The 22,322-nt window shown below is 43.2% G+C and overlaps 1 long non-coding RNA gene across 2 annotated transcripts in view; it reads left to right on the plus strand.

Moving 5' to 3' along the window:
- Positions 1 to 8,864: 8,864 nt before the first annotated feature.
- LOC102387547 overlaps positions 8,865 to 22,322 on the plus strand; it is a 36,683-nt gene continuing 23,225 nt past the window's right edge. For both annotated transcript variants that reach the window (XR_003096250.1, XR_324959.2), the window contains exon 1: positions 8,865 to 9,034. This is a non-coding gene — a long non-coding RNA (uncharacterized LOC102387547). The remainder of the gene's footprint in view (positions 9,035 to 22,322) is intronic.

Genomic DNA, 22,322 nt, shown 5'->3' on the forward strand with positions numbered 1-22,322 from the left:
CATAACTTGGACAATGAGTCCATCATAACTTCAAGCTGTGATCATCTTTTGAGCTCTTCATGTTTGATTTCAGGCTTACTGGAGTATAGTATTACGTAATGTTCAGTCCAATGTTCAAATTGTTTTGATCAGTGATGATATTTCTGTTTAAGTCTTTCAGCAGAGTTTTTTTCTTGAATGTACTTGCTTGTTTGATACCTTCATACATTCTGCAGTTCTCACCCATGTTATCTGCTTTCTGAATAGCATCACAGAGTTTCAACCAAAATCTTGGGCACACTTCTTAGCCTCCTTTTGCATTGCTATTCAAGCTTTTCTCAAATTTTCCAGGGTTGTGGTAATGGGAGATTTCTTGTAGATGATTAGTGCTGTCCATTTGTTCTCAACCAGTGGTAGAAGGGTTTCCGAGCGCTCTTTAAACAAATCATCATTTTTCTTGCATTTTTATTGCCAAATGTTGTCACACCAGCATTGTACTTGTTAATTTTTAAGCTTTCTCAAACCTTGGTGGCTAAATTATTAGGTAAACTTGCTTTCACAACTTCTTAATTGAATAGTCTGCATTTTTCAACATCTTTAGTTTGGCTAATGTCAGTCTGAGAGTGACTGTTAATTTTGCTATGGTGGATCTTTTTGGCTTTGATTCTGACCATTAGGCAGTTTGTACATGTAATGTAGCCTGGATCAGTGTTGGTTTCTGATGGATCCTCTAATTCACTGGTTCCCAAACTGTGGGTTGTGACCCCAAATGGGGTCACAACATCAGTGGATGGGGTTGTGGGGGTGGAGGGCTGTGGATTGGGAGTGAGGGGCCACACCGAGGAAGTGGGAATATGCTGAAGAATTGGGGCCATAAATGGAGTCATGCTGAGGGAAAGTTTGGGAAGCACTGCTCTAATTGGTTCCTCTCTTACTGGTCAGCCTTTGGTATTTCTGCCAATCCACTTTCTGAAAGTTTCATCTTGGGTCTGGGCTGGGTGGTGTGGGTTGAAAAATATTGTCAGTGCTGATGAGTGAGGGTCTGTGCTGAGCTGATGGAAAAGTGTCAAATACTTTTCTTATTGGTATTCTATTTGAGTTGTCCATCTACCAGACAAAATCTGGGTTTGTCTAAATGTTCCAGTGTCCAGAGTAGAAGATATGTGGCTCCATTGGGTCATATATGACAGTTATGTTATTCAAGCTTGTCCAGATATAGAGATTGTCTCTGTTGCTACTGTTAATGGAGTATCCCCAATTTTGATGTTGACAATTGAAATAACCTGACTATAAGGTCATTTGGTTGTAAAAAGATAGGGATGTGATGGACAACACAGCAGAGGGTGGCCTGTATATATTGATAATAATTATGTCATTGCCCTGGACAGCACTCCATTCTGTTGCACTCTGGGAAGTGTTATGTCCCTTGGTAGTATATTGCATGTTATTCCTGATGAAGGTAGGAAGGCCTTCCTTCCTTCCTACCTTGTAGATCCTGCCAGCTATAGGGTCTACAAGGATGTAGCCTGAAAGCTTCATCTTCCTCAGTTGCTCTATATTTGTTTCTTGTAGAAGGACTGCTTGTAGTTTCATTTTCCTGGTGATGCAGCCCAGCACTGATTCCTTGAGCGAGGTATAGCCTTCAACATTAAGTTGAAGAACAGTCAAGCTTTCCCTTTGTAGATAGGAAATGTTGCTCTGGTTCAGCCTGTAATTAGTATATCAAAGTTGGAAAGTATAGTGTACCAAAACTGGAAAAATCAAAATTCCAATTGCTTTGGTGGTGACTTTATTTTTATTTTACAGCTACTCACAGGACACACTATGAGAAGGTAGTTTCTATCATCCCTTTTACTTGGTCTAAAGGTGGGCCACAGGAAGTGGCCACAGCAAGTGTTCCATGCAAGTAAGGCAGTATGTTGGCCATGCTGAAATCAGTGTAGCTTCATGCAAGGGCATATATATCCACATACTCTCTTTGCCGCTTTTAGTCCAAGGAGTGCCAACCCCAGAATTAATTAGTAATTAGTTAATGCTTTACTTAATGCCATTAAGGTAAGCAAACCCTAAGGAGACCAGAACAATTAGTATGTGCCATAAAATGTCTCCAACACCACCCAAAATGCTAGTGAAATAGTGTTCTCTTGTGGGTATTAGCATTATCTCCTTTTAAAAAAGCAGATTTAAAACTTTATTTGAAATGTTCTTATTAGGAATCTAAACACACACCCACTCTCATCAATAAGTGAATACTTAGTTAAGTTTACCTTGATAGATGTGTCGGAGTGTGTATTAACAAAGCAAGTGATAAAGTAGCAAACATCATTAACATTTTTGCCACATTGTGTTCAGCAAATATTTTACTGTTAAATGCAATTAAAAAACAAAACAAACAAAAAACCCCAACAACAGAAGACCAGAACTCTCATCACATTCTTATCACTTGCTGGCAACTTAAAAGAAACAAATGGCCTTCTGGGTATGTGCCATGTAATGTTTCTGGGGTAATTTTTTTTTAAAACATGCAAGTTCTATGTCAAAAAGTTAGTTAAGAACTTGAATTTACTTCATATTTAAGAACTTAAAGTTGCAGATGGGTATCTAGAGGGATTTATATAATCATCTAAGCAGTTTAGGAGTTAGCACAGTTCTTTATTTCCTGAGCACTCTTGCCTCAAAGGAAACACCAAACACAAATCCCCAAATGAGTAAACAAGCACAAACATTGTCCAGTCTTCTGTGTCCCTTTCAATCTGTCTCTGTCTCTCCTAGCTCCCTTCCATGAAGGTTTTAACTCCCTTTGTGCCAGCCAATTATCTTTATCACCTGTGCCCATTATTCAGAGCTGGCTCGCAGTTCCTACTTACAGCCTGTTCTAGCCTGAGCTTGCTACACTGGGCTACTGCCCACTAGCTTGCTGCAGAGACCATATAGCCTGTTGAGTGTCATTGGGAGTTGGGACACTATCTGGATCTTTAGGATGAAGGATAGTTTGTAATTTTGGCCACCTAGGAGCCTTAATGCAGTTGGCTTTCAATGAGGCATGGACTTCCAAATGTGTATTCCATGTTTGAAAAAATATCCTTTACCTAATACAGAAGGATTAAAGAAATAAAAAGTTTAAGGTAGATTTTTACTTAATGTTTTCACTAGTTTGTAAAGTTAGTTTAAAAAGACCATTGCATTCTACCTTAAGTAAAATACAATCATATATAAAATTATATCATGTTATACAGTTTAGACTACATGTATTAATACTTCAAGAAAAAGAAAGAACATTTTCCCTCATTAATGATTAATCAACATATAAAATAGTATTTTTCAACAGAGATTAATTGTTTAAGTCAAGTAAATTATGCAGGGTATAGGCATACATTTTAATATAAGACTGTGGGTACATCTAAATGTGCAGTTAATATGCTGCAATAAACTCTGGAACTTATTGCTCCTGCATACTGTCTTCATATGTGCCTGGGTCTGCAGCACATCAAGCCAGGTTGGAGCAGCTCTGACTGGAAGGAGGTCTGGGGGGTCAGTCTGCCAGCCCAGGGCTGCTTCCCCCACCTCAACGTGCTGTTGGGTGGCTGGCTAGGGCACAGGGGCACTTGAGTGCAGGGCTAGCTGGCAGGCAGTTCCTGCACTGAAGCACCCTCAGCTCCTGCCAGCCAGGGAAACATCTACGTGTGCTGTTGCAGAGGTTTTTACTTTGCAGAAAGATAGTACTTGCATTTACAGCTACTATCCTGCTGCAAAGTAAATTAGTTTACTCCAGCCTAACACGTAGATGCACATGTAGACGTGCAACATTTACTGTGCAGTAAATGTCTTGTGTAGACATGCCCTATGAGTATAAAAATAAACACTAAACTAAAAATATATCATGTTATGAATTTGTTAAGACCTATTACAAAATATATTATTAATGGTGTACATTTATGATGAATTTTGTGGTATTAGTGTTTATTGAAGTAGAATGTACATACATTAGCATAAGCATTGCAAGCCTGGACTATTTAGCTGAGTAAACAAACACTTACAAAGCATGAGTATAACTATGTAAGTAAAAAAACCCACAAGTTTTGCTTATATATTTTATGCTATAGTTAAACTTTGCCAGCGTAGTATTGTATTGTTGTTATTAATTACACATTGGTTCATATTAAGTACAAATTATTTCTAAATTTAATCTATGGTCAGTGAGGGAAGGTAGGTGAGCTATGAGGCAGAGCTTCTATTAAAGAAAAGGATACAATTTTTTTCTGTTCAAACATGCCATTTACTTATTACCTTTTAGAAGTTTTCATTTTAAAGCTGAAATACAACTACTCTGATTACAAGGACAATGAATAAAGTAGGAATACAATAATGTATGATAGAAAGTTAAATAGTATTTTCTTAACGAAAATATGCCATATGTTTGAGCATCATGAATGTCATTGGGGTATAACATTGAATCTATATAGGGAGAAGAAATCTTTTTTGAATACAGTCAACATTAACTGTGCCTCTTTTAAGGGTGGCAATAAATTAAGCTAATATTAAGATACCTTATTCTTCCATAACAGTTATATATCATTGCATCTTTATCCAATGCAAAACAATTTTGGTTTATACAGTTAGTTGTTTTCCTTGTGTTTTTTTTTTTTTTTTCATTTCATTTGGCCTGTTACCTTAACTTTGCATTTGTTAGGTGTGTGATACTTTTTGTGTAATGATGGTGATCTGTTAGGTGAGACATAGTAGATGCTGCAACTAAATAGTTCCTATTTTTTCAGTGTTTGAATTGCAGGGTTTTGAAGGGAATAGCGAACAGAAGACTGGTTGTGTGGTAGTAACTCAACATCCATCCTAACAATGGATTATAACTTTTTTTTCCACACAAAGGGGAAAATGCCTCTGCGAGAAATAATATGCTTCTGGGAATGATGCAGAACTCAGCCGGGTGTAATTCTAACTGATGGGAGGCTGTAAATCTGTACCAGGAGCTTGACTGTGTTTTTGTAGGTCTACTGGTACAGGATTAAGTTTTGTATTTTTACCTTTGAACTGTACCCACTTAGGAATGCTACTCATTTAGACCTCAGTTTAGAACCAACCCACATAGGCCTATTACTTACTATTTATTATTGTGCTACTGACTTCATGAAGGATGACTCCTGAAACTGAGGCTATAAGAACATTTGCTGGTGTACTTAATCACAATTACTTTCAAGTTTGCTGGTTTTCATCTGCCGGTTTTTATGTATTTCTCAATATAGGTTTTGTCATTAACGTGGCTTGAAAGGTAGAGACTAGTGCTAAGACTAAAAGAGCAGGTAAACATCTAATTTTTAAAAGGTGTTATGATGGCTTTTAATCCCAAGTAAATTGCCCTGAATACTTGCATACTTTATTATCCTTTATTGATGGTGTCTTAGTATGAGCGTGTGCATCTAAAATGTAATGTAAGATGAAAATGTTATCAGAAGACTAATATATACAATAGTATGAGGATGATACTGAGTTATCTTTATACCAGAAAGATTGGTCATCTGGTAGACTAACAGTTTATTTTAAGCTTTTCATCATTGTTTTCCAGTTGGAAGATAATATGTTGTTCCAAGTTCAGTGAGAAAGAATTGTGTTGTTAAAAACTGCACCATGTACTTTTTGTCTATTAGAGATTTTGGAGGCAGGCTTTCATATAGCCCGTAGATGAATATCTTAAAAGCCCTCCTATAAACAACAAGGACGATTTATATGAGTGAAGAGAAAGTAGTGATATCTGGACACATTATGATATGCAGAACTCTCTGTGGCTCTGCTACCCCACTGTGACCTTGCAGAAGCCATTTTTCTCTCAAACAGCATCATCAGTTACTGAGTGGCCCATTTTCCCCATCAGGCATACTTAGCCCAATAGCTGGGTATATTTTAGTGGGTGGATGGGTAGGAGATGAGTCATTGCATTTTTTTTCTGCTGTTAAAGTATAGAATCCTTGTGGGTGTTGTTTCTGTAGTCTCAAATCACTACTTTGGTGTAGTTAACCAGTCTTGAAGAAGAATAGGGCAGTTCGCATCTTTCAAAACTATTCTTGCAATCTGTCTGCAGACTCAGACACCTTTGTATTTTTTATGTTCAGTTTATCATGAGGGCTAGAACCCTACTTTCCAAATGGTTCTCAGATAAGCAAGGAGCCTGCAGCCTTTAGCTATGTTCTACAGCATTAATGTCTTAATTTGTGTCTTGGCACAGTGTATGCATTAATTATTTTATATGACACACTGGGGGTTAGACTATGCTATTATTATCAATGATTTCTACTTCTTTCTGTTTGTTATATGAGAGGGGCTCCAGATCATTCTGACATTCCATTTCTCCCCAGGGCAGCTACAAGATACTAGCAACTTCAGGAGGAAAAAAATCCATGTTGTTCTTCTTTTTATGTTTCATGTGCTAGTTTCAGATAATAGAAGCCGACCTGAAATTTAACAAATTAATTGGACTGGAGATAGAAAAGTTTGAAAGGCGACAAAAGCAGATTTATCAGTGGTCTAAAAATTGATGTTTGTGTGACAGGGTTTTGACATCTAATAACATTGTTTGAAAGTTGCATTTCATTTTTTTTTGCTATCTATAAATGAACTGATATTTCTGGGACATTGATTTAAGCAAGTTGCATTGTTACAGTATACGTTCTTTTTGGTTTGGTGCCCAATCTGTTATTGCAAGTCTGTTGTTACTGGCTATTTATTTTCATTTCCAAACTCACTATGGGCAAAGATGTAATATTCCCCAAAGGACCATGATTTTGACTGAAACCATGTAAAGGAAGTGCTAATTCTATTTTATTACTAACCTACTGACAAGTTCAGCTGCTTTCAAGGTGGTTATTGTTACACAGTCAGCAACTAGTGATATTGCTGATGTCTTGCTGAGAGACTAGAGTCAAGCAACAACATATGGTGAAATAAACATGCTTTTGCAACACAGCCAACTGAAAATATATTATTGTACACAAGCCTCACCCTTTTTATGTCCATTTAATTATGAAAGTTTGATTAAATCAAATAAAAGAGCTAAAAGAAAAATGAAATAGAACATTGTTGTTTTTCCAGGAAATAAGCCAAAAAAGGTTATCAGGTGCGAGTCTACAAGTTATTCTCCCCTTATTTACTGCATTTGAAATATAATGCATCAAAGAAAGCAGCTAATAATAGGACTGTGGTTGCAAAATGGCCCTTAAGTGATCCTGAGCCACAGGCCTCTAAAGCTGTTGGAAAGATTTGCCTGGACTTTGATTGGGAGCATTTGATCAGGCCCCAAATTGTGATGATTCATGCTCACTGAAGAGTGGAACTGACTGAAAAGGAATTTTTTTCCTAATGTATGAAAAGAAAAAAAACCCCCAAATTTTAAAAATAAGTTTTCCTGGAAGCAGCACTTTGTTGAATCTGTTTAGAGTTCTGGAGGTACTCTCATATTAGCTAGCCAAAAGTAACGTTGGCCATTATCTTGGTCCATTTGAAGTTTTTGCAAGTTTGTCATTAACTTCAAAGAAGATACAGTCTTAGTGTGTAAGGTTGCTTATTTTAAAAGTGCAGTGAGCCATCTTGCACATAATTCATGATAAGTGTGTCCACATAGTGGACCAATGTAGAGTGGTTTGTACAATATAAATTTACACACAAGTTTACTGTGTGCTCTCTCCTTGTAGAGATAAAGACCTTCTCCCATTGGGAAGGCTCTGGACATCTGCTGCAGCCAGGGAGAGAGACTATATTTGTGTGAGAACAGAAGGTCTGGAATGAAGGGACACCACTTCTTATAATGAATTATATACTAAGAGAAATGCAGATGTTAAAGCACACATGAGCATAATCCATATAATAGCAGGTGTCTTCCATCCCTTATTCTGTTACTACCTATTTTTGTACATTGATACAATATCATGTGTGGAGACCAGTTGTTTCTGATTTATTTAGCTTATCTTTCAACATATAACAAAACTATCATGCACTGTTTCTTATATTCCCTGCTGATTGGTCTGTATCCTTTTATATCATGGGAATGTGTCATCAGGGAAAATATAATTCATATAGCTAGGAATAACTGATGCAAAATAGAGATCTTAATCAAGATTTTGATATCTACAAAATTTAGAGGCATCCGAATCCATGCGTTAATCTGTCCCCTGTAAAATTAGAATAAGGTAAACAAGCTAATTTCTACTTTGTAGTTGCAGTAGTGTCTTCAGTATAATATAGATGCATTGGAGTTAACTTTAATCTACTATGTTGTATGTTGATAGCATTCTGACGGTCATTGCAGGTTGCAGAATGCACCTGTGAGGCGGAATACATTAACCCTCACTGGGTGCATCTACATGGGCCATTTGGGTGGCACCAATAAACAATGGAGTTTATTGCTTTGCAGTTTAATGGTCCTGGGAAGCTCCTGGTGCATGGTTTACACGCGTGCCTGGCAAACAGCACATTAAGCCAGGTCACAGCAGCTCTGGCTGGCAGGAGGCCCTGGGGGTCATCCTGCCAGCCTGGTGTTATATAATATTTGCTGCTTGCTCCCGAGTGACCAGCCGTCATTTTGGGAGAGTGCTGACTGTGCTAACTTACAGATAAGCAGCCATCATTTTAGAGAAGTACAAAGGTACTAAATGTTCTAACTCACAGATAGCAGCCGCAGTCATTGCATATATTGTCACGCTATTGCCGTAACTGTTGGGCACTTCCTCAAATCCGGGGGGAGACTCAAACCCGGGGGGAGACCACCATATAAGGGAACGAACAGAATAATAGAAGCTAATTGGTTCACGGGGACACTGACAATTGTGTCGGTCTTATAAAACAACCAAGGAATCCGGAAGAAATCATTCCGGAGTCCGAGACTGAACAAGCAGGGTGGAATCTGGCCAATTCTTATCCCAGTCTCCCGAACGCCCACCGATATCCAAAACCCGGGTGACCCCTCCGTACCCCGAATGAGTGATCTCTCCCAGGGGAGCGAATAACTGCAGTATCTGTAACAGCTTTAAGAACACTGAGCCTCACTACCAACGTGAGTACAAAAATAAAACTTTTTGCATTACGCTTTAAGTGCCAAGGGACTCTGCCTCCGTGTTATTACCTCCTCGTTCTCGCCCAGAGCATTTAACTCCACCGTACTGTGACACCTGGGGCTTCTCTAACCGGACTCAGCGTGCTGCAGAGGGGCTGGCTGAGGCACAAGGGTGCTAGCCAGCAGGCAGCCCCTGCATTGAAGCACCCCTGTGCCTCAGCCAGCCACATTTACACGTGCACTGCTGCACATGGAAAAATTCCACAGCAGGGTAGGACCTGCATTTACACATCCTACCCTGATGCAGAGTTTATTAGTTTCATGCACCCAAATAGGGACACATGTGTAGATGCTGAGACATTTACTATGCAGTTAATCAATCAACTGCTGTGCAGTAAATGTCTCATGTAGATGCACCCAATGAGATCTCAGCCACTGCAGATAGATTGATATTGGCAGCCAAGATAGCTAGTTTAAGCCTTGATCTATTATGTGTCCACTCCAGTATGCTGCAGTCACATGAGGCTGAATCTAGATTCAAACTTAGAGCATCTTCTGCACAGTTCAAAAACCCAAGAGAATTCTGATTTTCAGTTTTTAGATCATTTTTTTCTCCAACTATTAGAAATTTTGAATTTTTGTATTTTATTTTATAGGGTCCAGAAACTTTCTTTGTGTCTGAATCAATCCTCTATGTGCCAAGGCCTGCTGTTATTTAAAAAACAATGCTGGCAGAAACGCAATTGAAATTCAGCAAGCTGTTCACTAGCTGGACACTGGAAAAATTATGGGCATGTTGCAGCAACTTCAGAGATTTGCTTCTGGTAGACACTAATATTTGCAAGCTTCCTTTTTCTTGTCTGCAAGATCATTGGAAATGAGCAGTGGCCTATTGAGGTTTCCCAGTATCTCTTGGTTTCAGGTAGACTCTTCTCATGGCATTTTCAGCCTTTCTTTGATTAGATTCCAAGGCAAGCTATGTGACACCAGGTGGCTGTGTTTTGCTAAAGCTCCACTGAGGGGGAATTAATATTGGTCCTTTGACCTGTTTTTGGCTTATTACACCTGTTTGTTTTCATATGATTTCTGCTTGATTCAAAACATACTCACGCATCCAAAAAACCCAGATCTTGGGAGGGTTGGGGGGGGCGGGAAATTTTGAAAATTTAGCACTTTAGGGTTATGATCTTTAAAGGGATGAAAAAATAAGAGGATGAAAGAGAATGAAAAAATAGCTTCAAAACATGTTAATGGTACACATTTATTAATACAAGGCAAGGGAAGACTCTTAACTTGCACATGGTAATTTGAGGACAGCAGAGTGACAGTGGATAACTGGTTCCCACATGTTTACATCAATTGAATCACCTTCATATTCACAGCCAACACACCATAAGCAAACTAATTATGACCCTTTGGTAGATCAGCTCAGGTGAAATAGCCAGGGTGCTAGGACCATGCACAGTCTCTCTTCTAGCAAAGTTGCACTAAGATGCAGACCTAAGCATGGCAATTTTGAGTGGGCCAGCAATGCCATATTTCATGTTTCTCCATATACTCTGTCTTCCCCCATTCATTCATCTTCTGGTTTCAGAGACTGCCTACAGATGTACACAATGGCAGTGTAGGGATTTCAGAGAGTGTGGCTAAGAACTTACCTTTTGTGATGTAGAAGAGGCATGTATATTAGATCTCCAGATTATGACCAAACACCTGCCTGTACTCCAACAAAAGGAGCTAGGCATGTGGGAACCAGTCTGGTCAGTTGGTCAAGTGAAGTCCAGCTACTTTTGTTGGGATTACTGTACATAATTGTAATTGTTGGGAAAAGTACTGAAAGGAACAATAGTCTAGACAGCTGCCCCCAAGTCACTGGGGAGTTTTGCATGCATTCTTGGTGAACTTACAAAGCTTTACAGAAGCCTCAACTTAAACTGCTCACTAACCTACTTAATTGTCCTTAATACACAATGCCCATAAGATCAGTGAATGTTATTTGTATTTTATATATGTATACTTTACAAAATTAGGAAGCTGGGTCTGCCCTATTAGCAGCCTTGGTATTGTGGGGAAGGTTGGCTAAAATACTGAAGTACCAGTCATATTTCTTAATGTATTTTTTGAGTGTTAAAGAGGATGCTATCCTGCTATCCATGTTGGGATAAAATCTGCCTAGGCATTGTGCGTTAAAAGGCAGGATCAATTCCTGAGTTGAGTAATATCTCATTACATTGACAGATTGGTTTCCCTAAACCAGAGGTGGGCAAAATGGAGGATCTGGCCGGCAGCTGGACTCCATTTCCCAGCAGACTCTGCCCGCATGACTGGGTCTGGTTTTCATGGAGACCCCAGGAGCAGCCCTGCTGTGATAGTGTGAGGCTGGGCTTTTTGTGGAGATCAGCCCCAGCAGCGCTGGTTGGGTATGCAGCAGGGGGCAGAGCTGCTCTGCAGCTGGGCTGAGATCTTGCGGTGGTGACAGCATGGTCTGGAGCTGGGACACAGCCATGATCCACTGCCTGTATGCCTCTGCCCAGGGCATGCAGTCTGTCGATCGCGGCTCTGCCCTGGCTGTGGACCATGCTGTCACTACTGCAAGATCCAAGCCTGGTCACAGAGCATTTCCCCACACTGCTGCACACCCTGGCAGCAGGGGTGGCTTTAGGGGCAGGCTTGGGGGGGCTATAGCCACCCCCAAATTCCCCATAGCTCCCTATAACCACCCCTCCCAGCACTGTCACCTCTGCCTGCCCTGCACAGGTGGCAGCAGCTGAGTCCGCCCTACTCTCAACCACAACAGAGCCCCGACACCAGGAAGAGGCTGGTGTTGCTGTTGCCTGTCAGCGTTGCTGGGGCTGGTCTACACGGAAACCCCGGTCCCACGCTATCACCATGAGGCTGTTGCTCCGGACTCCATTGAAACTGGTCGCAGCCACGTGGGCAGAGGCTGCTAGGAAATGGAGTCCATTGCTGACGGATCCAGCCTGCAGGCCAGACTTTGCCTGCTCCTGCGCTAAACTATTGCATTAGTGTCTAAGCCTAATCAGCAAATTCATCCAGGCTTTCCATAGTCACTCTGCATTCCCTTCAAGGATTCTGTTTATTTTTCCATCTTCTTTGGCTCAACATTAAAGTTCACATTTTAACCTCCTTTACATTAATTTAATCTTCATTACTATTTGCAATATTATATTTACCAGGCTGCTCTGTAGTTTTCTATTGGGTCAAAATGACATCAATTAAGGTTATAGATTATTGTCTTTTTTATTAAATTAATAGTAATTATTCCAATCTTAATTAATTCAGAGCATAAGAAAGGCAAAAGGGGTGTGTGCAAAGCTAGTTACTAAAGTGCTTAGACTTTCAGAAGTTTTTAATAGAAGGCACCTTGCAAGATACCCCTTCTTACTGTAGTCAGCACACAGCTGCTGTTAATTAACTTAGCCTCTCTGGATGACTTAACATTCCATTATTTTGGCCATGAGAAATACCCATCTTTCCAAACTTTGAGAGGAAGTATGTGGTTTCATTTAAAATCTTACAAGCATAGGGTTTTCAGTATTATTTTTTCTTGGTACTTTTTGTATTCACTATTTAATAGACTCTTAAAATAAATACTTTTCCCTTTAAAAAAAAAATTGTATGGTCAGTTGGTCCATTTGTCTCTTTCTATTCTCTTCTTCTCTTTCTCTTCTTTTCTTTTCTTTTCCTTGTTAATGTTTGAGGTGGATAAATAGGCTAACTCAAAACGTGTTTTCCCCCACTCTTATTTATGTAGTACAAAAGACTGATTTAGTTTTTCCAGTTTAAAAATGGTGCATTTTACTAGCATATACAATATAATAATTTTATGTATGGACCAACCAAAGAATATACAGGTGCAAAGAGGGAAGAAAAGAACCCCAGCATAAGGAAAAGAGATGAAATAACTAAACAATATGGATGTATCTCAATCTGCTCAAGAGACATGCACAGAAATGTTGTGATTTTTCCAGAATAGTCTGTCTGCATTGGCAAAATGCCAAGCCTACATATAAAAATATACTATTGTTTTAGATTTTTATATTGTTATGTAAAAATGATTCAGCTATTGTTAATAAGTAAAGTTTTTAAAAGCCACTTGCATCTTGTAAGAACCTAGATCCAGTTTCCAAAACTGTTTATTTATTGTTTATAATGGTATAATGCTATCTATGCAATAATTGTTTTGCCATTTTAACTACATAAGCCTAATTGAAATGAAAATATTTATTTTAAGGATAGACAATCCCTTAGGCTCCTAGGCACCTTAACATCAGACTCCAAGCTCATGAATGATTTAGGAACTACATTTTCCCAATATCTTTTTACTAAATAGGGCACTGAGAGACCCACTTGAAGTAATTCTCAAAGTAATGAATTATAGGACTTTTTAATTTTCAGTTACAATGCTAAATTCTATCTTTGGGGCTAGGGGCAGACATTACACATACACTGGGTTAAGTGATCAGAAACTGGTTTAAACTTGTAATAGAACAGATCTTCAGTGCACATATACCAGTTTCAGAATGGCTGAAACCAGTTTGAGATAAACCTAGTTCAATGTAGTATCAGAGTTAACTGATTTGTATCAAACTGGTTTATGCAATGTCTGTCCCAGGCCCCTTCCTGGCTTAAGATAAAACAGAGTCCCCAGTGCCCAGCATGCACTGTGGGATGGGCAGGGCTCTCTGTTCCACAGCAGGGCTGGCTTCTCCCCTCTTCTTCCTGGCTGGAGCTCCAGAAGAGACTGTGGGCTGCTCCCCTCCATCCCCTGCTAAGCAGGAATCCACCTTCCCCTCTGTCTTGCTGAGGAGGTGTTTGTGTATTAGCTAGCAGCCACATGCTGGCTAAGGTCTATGCTGAGTCAACAGCCAGAATCAACAGGTAGCTGGTAATGTCCTTCTGCTTTCTTAATAGGGTGATAAACACTGAATTAGGGGTGATAAACACTGTTATCAATTCCCTGCTGGGCTAATTAGAGCTAATCTGGTGCCTGGCCTGAGCCACTGCAGGCATGTGCCTACATGTCTGGGATGTCTGTGCAGTTACAAATCAGTTCAGTCTAGCCCAGTTAGACTAACCTGCAAAGATTTAATCAATTTAAGCTCAGGCTTTTTGAATGTCTGTCCCTAGCCTAGATGAACTTACTTTCAGAGATGTCTGAGAAGCAAGACTTTTTTGTCATATCTTTTAGTGGAGCAACTGTGTTGTTGAGAGAGCTGTTGGAGGAGTTTTTGGGTATGAGGCCTGTGTCTGCTTCTTCAGACCTGAGAAAGGGTACCTGATGCCTGATAGCTTATCCAACAGCTCTCCCAGCTATTCAGTTAGTCCAATAGTAGTTATCAAAAAAAGTCTTGCCTCTTGGACATTTCCTGGTTATCATGGCTGAAAAAATATTCTAACCCTACTTTCAGAGATGTTATATTCTAGTAGAATATCACACTGTGAATACACAGATATAACATGACTTTGGCTTCACAGTTGATTCCATGCAATTCTGACATGCTATCTGCTAAATGTTATAATCTGAGCTTCTAAAGACAATGAGGGCAGCAAGAAAAAAAAATACATAGGGAAGTATCATTTAGCAGTTTCCCAATATGGCTTGGAAGGATATAAGGTGTGGTTGTCATACAGTATCAGTCAGTCTCAGTGGGCACATCTATATGTGCACCCCATGTGTGCCCTGTCCTGAAAACAACACAGATTGAAACTCCTCATAGAGAACATTTGCATTCCACAATTGCTTTTCATCAGAATAAAGTGAAGAGAAAGAACAATTGCAAACTTTTAGACTTTTTAGATTTTATGAGAGAGACAGCGCAACACAGAACTGCCTCTGTGGCATGGCTTTAATTTTATTGTCAGAGATAGCCCACATGTCATGAAATGCTGTGAACTTTAACTGCAAAATTACTCAAGTGTTTGCAATCCAGCTTTAAAAGGTAAATTTCACATGTACTGTCACAATGTTCTAACCAGCAGTAGTAATTCCTCACAGCTTAACTTCACTTTATCTAGTACTGATTTTTTCTCAATGAACAAAATTATCATGTTCACATTGTATTTAGGTATCTTATCTATGTTCAAAATGTACTTTTAATTTACAAGACATGCACAGTTCCTTAAAGAGCATTATTTAAAGCTACAAAGTCAAGCACTTGAAATGTAAGAAATGTCAGAATTTTTGTTGTTGTTTTTCTTGTGAATTTGAAGATGACAATTTCATCACTGGTTGGTTTGGTTTCTGTGAACATGTGAAAGGCTAATCAGGCCAATTTGTGCTTTGAACTGTCTATAGTACACTGAGCAAGAGATGCCATTTTGTGCTGCTGTTGTGAGATTTACACTGTTTGCACTTCTTGTCTGCCTCAGCAATTCTTCTCTTCTCCGCTCATAGCTGGTAGCTCCAATATGGAAGAGGCTTTGCCAGGTGGAAGAATCATGAGCGAGATCTTCCCAAGACCTTGGGTCAATGTTGAAATGTTTCAAGTATGATTGGAGGGAGTCCTTGAAGCATTTCTTCTGGCCTCCCTGAGCGCATCCGCACATGCAAGCACGTGCGCTTGCAGCAGCTCATATAGAAGTGGTGCAAATTTGAGCTGGGGCTTTTTGCTGCTTTTGTTTTAATGTTTGATTTTGGTTTCATGGTGGGTGTGTGATGGGGGGATGTGGGGTTTGCAGGAGGAGGTGGGAAGTGGGGTGGGGGGATGTGGAGGGATGTGGGGGGATGTGAGTCACTATGAGGGTAGGTGTGGAGGGACTGTGGGTGTGGGGGCTGCTTAGGAGGGGTGGGTCCTCTGCATGAATGCCATGTGCCCCCCAGTGGTTGGTGGGGCATGGTGGTGATGGTGGCGGCAGAAGCGTGGCAGCAGTGGTAAGCAGGCAGCTCCCACAGACATTGCTGGCACTGTTGGCAGCAGGGAGTGGATTGGCAAGCACAAACCAGGGGTCAGCAACCACCCGCAGACACCACCGGCAGTGACAACAATGGTCAGCAGTGATCGCTGACTGCCTGCAGATGCTGCTGGTGGCAGGGGTGGGGGTGGTGGCGTGACCACCCACAGGCACTGCCGATAGTGTCAGTGGTGCCTTTTCTGAGGGGCTGCACTGTCACGCTCAGGGGATGAACGTGCACCCACATACACCCCCTATGTGTCACCAATGGTCCTCTGTCCCCCACAGAGAAGAGCACCCCCCCAACAGTACATGGACTACCCTGCCTGCAGGGTCCCAGGCTGCCCCCCTGGTCCTTCCGCTGGTCTCCAGTCCCCTACTCATTCCCCTGCTCTTCTCCAGCCTTCAGAGGCTGGAGATGAGCAGGAGAAGAAGCAGGAGGCTGGAGAGAATAGGAGAATGAGCAGGAGGCTCGTTCCCCCCACCCCCACCCCCAGCTCCCTGTTTGTTCCCCCATCCCCATTCATTCACCCTGCTCCCATTCATTCCCCTGGTCTCCATTCATTCCCCCAGCTCCTTGCTTGCTCTCCGAGCCCCGTCTCACACACTCACCAGCAGTAGCAGAGAATGAGCAGGAGGCTGGAGAGAGCAGGGGAAGTCTCCAGCTTATCTCCAGGGGCTTCTCTCCAGTCTCCTGTTCTATCCAGCCCCCTCATGAGGCTGGAGACAAGCAGGGGAATGAGCAGGGGGCTGGAGACCGGCAGGCAGCTGGAGACAAGCTCCTGGAAATGAGCTGGAGACTTCCTCTGCTCTCTCCAGCCTTCTGCTCATTCTCTATTACTGTCAGTGGGTGTGGGGGGGGAGGGGCTAAGAGAGCCAGCTGGGAGCTAGGGGAACAAACAGGGGGCAAGGGGAATGAGAGGGGAGTGGGGAGAATGAACAGGGAGATAGGGGAACAAATGCTAGTGGGGAGGAGCTAGTAGGGAGAATGGGGAGGTAGTGGGGAGAATGAACTGAGAACAGGGAGAATGAACCGGGGTCAGGGGGAACAAATGGAGAGTTAGGGAAGGTCCCCTCTCCCCTCCTCTAGCCCTCTAACCCACTACTTACCTGGCAGAAGCCAGGTCCAGATCCCTGCAGCTTGCACCGCTGCCTGCCCCACATGGGCAGGCAGCGTGTTTCAGGCCTGAGGAAAGGGCCAACCACAGGGGACTGGAGACCGGCAGGCAGCTGGAGACAAGCTCCTGGAAATGAGCTGGAGACTTCCTCTGCTCTCTCCAGCCTTCTGCTCATTCTCTATTACTGTCAGTGGGTGTGGGGGGGGAGGGGCTAAGAGAGCCAGCTGGGAGCTAGGGGAACAAACAGGGGGCAAGGGGAATGAGAGGGGAGTGGGGAGAATGAACAGGGAGATAGGGGAACAAATGCTAGTGGGGAGGAGCTAGTAGGGAGAATGGGGAGGTAGTGGGGAGAATGAACTGAGAACAGGGAGAATGAACCGGGGTCAGGGGGAACAAATGGAGAGTTAGGGAAGGTCCCCTCTCCCCTCCTCTAGCCCTCTAACCCACTACTTACCTGGCAGAAGCCAGGTCCAGATCCCTGCAGCTTGCACCGCTGCCTGCCCCACATGGGCAGGCAGCGTGTTTCAGGCCTGAGGAAAGGGCCAACCACAGAGATGCTCTGGCAGGTTGCCAGAGCATCTCTTTGGAGAGGATTAAGCTGCTGGTTACTTCAGGGCATGGTTTGGGACTGTGCCCTGACCTAGGTTTTCCCCCCAGGTTATTGTTTGACCTCTGGATACCCAGGGGTCTAATTTTGCAGTGCGGGGAATATTTTTTTTTGTTCCCGTACATGCCTCTTGCAGCGTCTCAAAGGGTTTTGAGATACTGCAAGAGGCACATGTGGATTCATCTGGATGCACCCCCTGAGAGCACTTCCTGTCTTTTAGTACACTGTAAAAGATCTTTGGCAGTTGCTCTTCTGACATCTTGGTGACATTGCCTGCTCATCTCATCTGTGATTTCAGCAATAGATGATAGATACTTGGAAAGCCTGCCTGTGTAAGAACCCCAGTGTCTGGGACCTTGTCTTGCATTCTTATCCTCATCAATTTCCTCAGACAGTCCATGTAAATGTGGCTCAGCTTTATAGCATGGCATCTGTACACCATCCAGGTTTCACATGCATACATCAGGATTGGCAACACAATGGCTTTGTACACCTTCAGTTTTGTATGTTGACTGATGCCTCTGCACTCCCACACATTTGCACGTAGTCTGCTGAAGGTAACACTTGCTTTACCAATTCTGGCATTGGTTTCATTGTCAATGTGAACTGCATGTGACAGTGTACTGCCAAGATAGGTGAACTTGTCCATTGCCTGGAGGGTTTGGCCATTCACTGTGATAGTAGGCTCTACGTAAGGCTTTTCTGGTGCAGGTTGGTGCATCACTTCTGTCTCTAATGTTGATTGTGAGACCAAAATTGTCATAAGCTGAAGAGAAATGGTCCGTACTCCATTGCATGTCAGACTCAGATTTGGCATTCAGGGAACAGTCATCAGCAAGTAGAAGATTATGAACGGTCACTTCCTGAAACCTCATCATCACCTGTAGTCTCCTCAAATTGAAGATTCTGTCATCAGTCCAGTAACTAATGTCAATCCTAGTGTCACAGTCACAAAAAAACCCAAACAAACAAACAAACAAGCATCTGTATGCATGGCAGAGAACATCATACCGAAGAGGGTTGGAGCCAACACACACATTTGCTTGATTCCATTTGTTACTGGGAATGGTTCAGATGACTCACTGTCATCCACAACCTCAGTGAGCATGCCATCATGGAATTGCCAGATCATTGCAATGAATTTCTCTGGGTAACCAAATTTTACCATGATCTTCCAAAGGCCCTCCCAACTGATGGTATCAAAAGCTTTTGTCAGGTCAATGAAAGTCAAGTACAGGTTAGAGTTCTGTTCCTGGTATTTCTCCTGAAGTTGACAAGCTGCAAACACCATGTCTATGGTCCTGTGTCTGTTCCTGAAACCACATTGACTTTCGGGCAAGAGCCGTTGTTCAATGCATTGCGTAAGGTGATTCAACAGAATTCTGGTGAGGATTTTACTAGCTATTGACAGCAAGGAGTTGCCCCAAGGTTGTCATAAGATTGTCTATTATCTTTCCATTTGTACAAGTGGATGATGGATGTACCCTTGTATTCCTGGGGTGTGGTACCTTAAGTCCACATTTACTGCAACAGTTCAGTCAGTTTCAAAGCTATGTGCAAGCTTCTGGCCTTGTAGACTTCTGCTGGTATAGCATCTGCTCCAGGTGCTTTACCATATGACAGCAAATTAATTGCTTTCACAGTCTCAGTCAGTGTTGGAGGATCAGCAAGAGATATGTTAATGTCTACCTGGGGCAGTCGATCAATTGCTTCCTCACTAATAGATGATTGTTGATTGAGGATGTTTTTGAACTGTTCTGCTTATCTCTGCAGTATATTTCCCTTATTGATTAGTAGCGTGATGCCATGAACACTCAGTATTGGAGATGTTCCTTATTACCGTGCCCCATATATTGTCCTCAGAGCATCATAGACATTCTTCATCTCACTCCTGTCTGTGTAGGACTGAAGCTCATCTGCTTTGTTGCTCAGCCATGAGTTTTGCATCTCTTCAAGTTTGCATCGGATAATCCTCTTGATGTTATTGAAGGCTGCCTTGTTAGATATTGAAGTGCTGTCTTCTAAGCAGGACTTATGGAGCCAATGTTTCTCATTCAGTAGTCTCTCTAGGTCAGTATTGTTTTCATCAAACCAATCTTGATGTTTACATATGGTGGGACCGAGGGCATTGGATGCAGCCAAGTAGACAGAGTCCCTGAAGGATGCCCAGTTTTCCTTGATGTTATTGGAGTTCACATCAATTGCTACTAGTTGGCTGTGCAGTTCCTCAGCAAAATGTCTGTTTCACACACTCCAATTCAGCGGCCAAATCTCCAGATCCAAATTGAATTGGGAGACTCATTAAAAACTTGGAATCAAATAGAAAGCCTCTGAATTGGTTCAGAGAGATTTAGAGAGATCCAGAGATTTGGCCATAGACTATATAGGCAGTCCTTGATGACACTGGACACAGCTGGTAAGTCTGTTGTGGTGGGTGGAGGGAGGAGGGAAGGGGCATGGTGGGGGGGAACAAATCAGCGCCTCCACAGTGAAGGAAGGATTGGGGCTGGGGCTGGGACAAGCTGACCAGCCAAGGTGGGGGGTGGGGAGGAGCTCCCACCACTGCACACCACCAGTTTGGGAGCTGCTCTTCTGATGGCTCCTCCAGTGGCTCTCACCACTGGTCTGGGATGGCATGGGAACAGGCATGTGTCCCCGGATCTGCGCATGGCAGGATGCACTGGGCTGTGCTCCAGGAGGCTAACTCCAGCTGCCTGTCACCAGGCTATACTTCACAGTGTGGGTGGAATCAAGGCTGCAGTCTGGGCGACAAGCCCCTACTTCTAGGCTGCACTCCATGGGGTGGGTGGAGCCGGGGCTGCGCCCTGGGTGGTTAGCCCCAGCTACAGCCTGGAGCACAGCTCTGGCTCCACCCACCCCACAGAGTGCAGCCCCGCAGTGGGGGCTTGCCTTCTGGAGTGCAGCCCAGCCTAGCTTGCCCTGTGCAGATCTGGGGGCACATACCCGCTCCCATGCCCTCCCAGACTGGCGGTGAGAGCTGCCAGAGGAGCCACCAGAAGAGCAGCTCCTGGACCGGTGCTGCATAGTGATGGGAGCCTTCCTTCCTGAGTTCCATGCTGCCCTGCCCCAGTTGGGCAGCTTCTCCCAGCCCCAGCCCCAATCCCTCACTCACTGTGGGGGCATTGATCTGCCCTCCCCACACCCCTTCCCTCCCCCTCCACCCACCACAACAGACTTACCAGCTGGAGGAAGCTGTGTCCAGCATTGTTGAGGACTGCCTGTATCGTCTATGGCTGGATCTCTGAATCCGAATCAGCTGAATTGAATCAGGACAGTGATTCAAATCACCAAATCGAATCACTGTCCCTCTGAATAGGCTGAAACCAAATCCAGAACAAATACTTACCGCTTCACACAGACCTATTCAGCACTTCTGTGATAAGAGACTCCAGATTTTTGTAAAAGTTGTCCTTAATCACATCCAAGTATTTCATAGATTTCATAGATTTCATAGACATCAGGGCTGGAAGGGACCTCGGAAGATCATCGAGTCCAGCCCCCTGCCCAAAGGGCAGGAAGTCAGCTGGGGTCATAGGATCCCAACAAGATAAGCATCCAGTTTCATCTTGAAGGTGTTCAATGAAGGCGCTTGAACCACCTCCGGTGGCAGTCTGTTCCAGACCTTGGGGGCTCGGACAGTAAAGAAGTTCTTCCTTATGTCCAGCCTGAAACGGTCTTGTAGTAGTTTATGACTGTTCGACCTAGTCGTCATCCCAAGGGGCGCTCTGGTGAACAAACGTTCCCCCAGATACTGGTGGTCACCCCTGATAAACTTGTAGGTGGCCATCAGATCACCCCTGAGCCTGCGCTTTTTCAGGCTAAAGAGCCCCAGGGCTCTCAGCCTGTCATCGTAGGGTCTGCTTCCCTGACCTCTGATCATGCGCGTGGCTCTTCTCTGGACTCTCTCAAGCTTCTCCACATCCTTTTTGAATTGTGGAGCCCAAAACTGGACACAGTACTCCAGCTGCGGCCTCACTAAGGCCGAGTACAAGGGGAGAATGACGTCCCGGGATTTGCTTGAGAAGCATCTATGGATGCAAACCCGTGTTTTGGTTGCTTTACTAGCTGCAGCATCACATTGCAGGCTCATGTTCATCTTGTGGTCAATGATGACCCCCAAGTCTCTTTCTTCCATAGTGCTAGCCAACATAGCACTGCCGAGCCTATAAGGATGCTGCGGGTTTTTTTTCCCAAGGTGGAGAACCTTGCATTTATCGGCGTTGAACACCATCAGATTCTCGTCCGCCCACTTGCTGAGCCTGTCCAGGTCAGCCTGGATAACCTGCCTGTCTTCTGGTGTGGATGCTTTGCCCCCAAGTTTGGTGTCATCGGCGAACTTGGCCAGTCCGCTTCTGACTCCAGTGTCCACATCATTAATGAAGATGTTGAACAGTATGGGTCCAAGGACAGAGCCTTAGGGGACCCCACTGGTCACAGGACACCATGACGAGTGACTTCCATCGATTACTACCCTCTGGGTCCGACCCCGGAGCCAATTTTCCAGCCAGTGGATCGTGGAGGACCCAAGGCGACAATTGGCCAGTTTCTCCAAGAGGCGATCATGGGACACCAGATCGAAGGCTTTTTTGAAGTCAAGATATATGACATCAATCTCTTCTCCCTTGTC

This window comes from Alligator sinensis, unplaced genomic scaffold (genome assembly GCF_000455745.1).
Source record: "Alligator sinensis unplaced genomic scaffold, ASM45574v1 scaffold1036_1, whole genome shotgun sequence".
Taxonomy (NCBI): domain Eukaryota; kingdom Metazoa; phylum Chordata; order Crocodylia; family Alligatoridae; genus Alligator; species Alligator sinensis.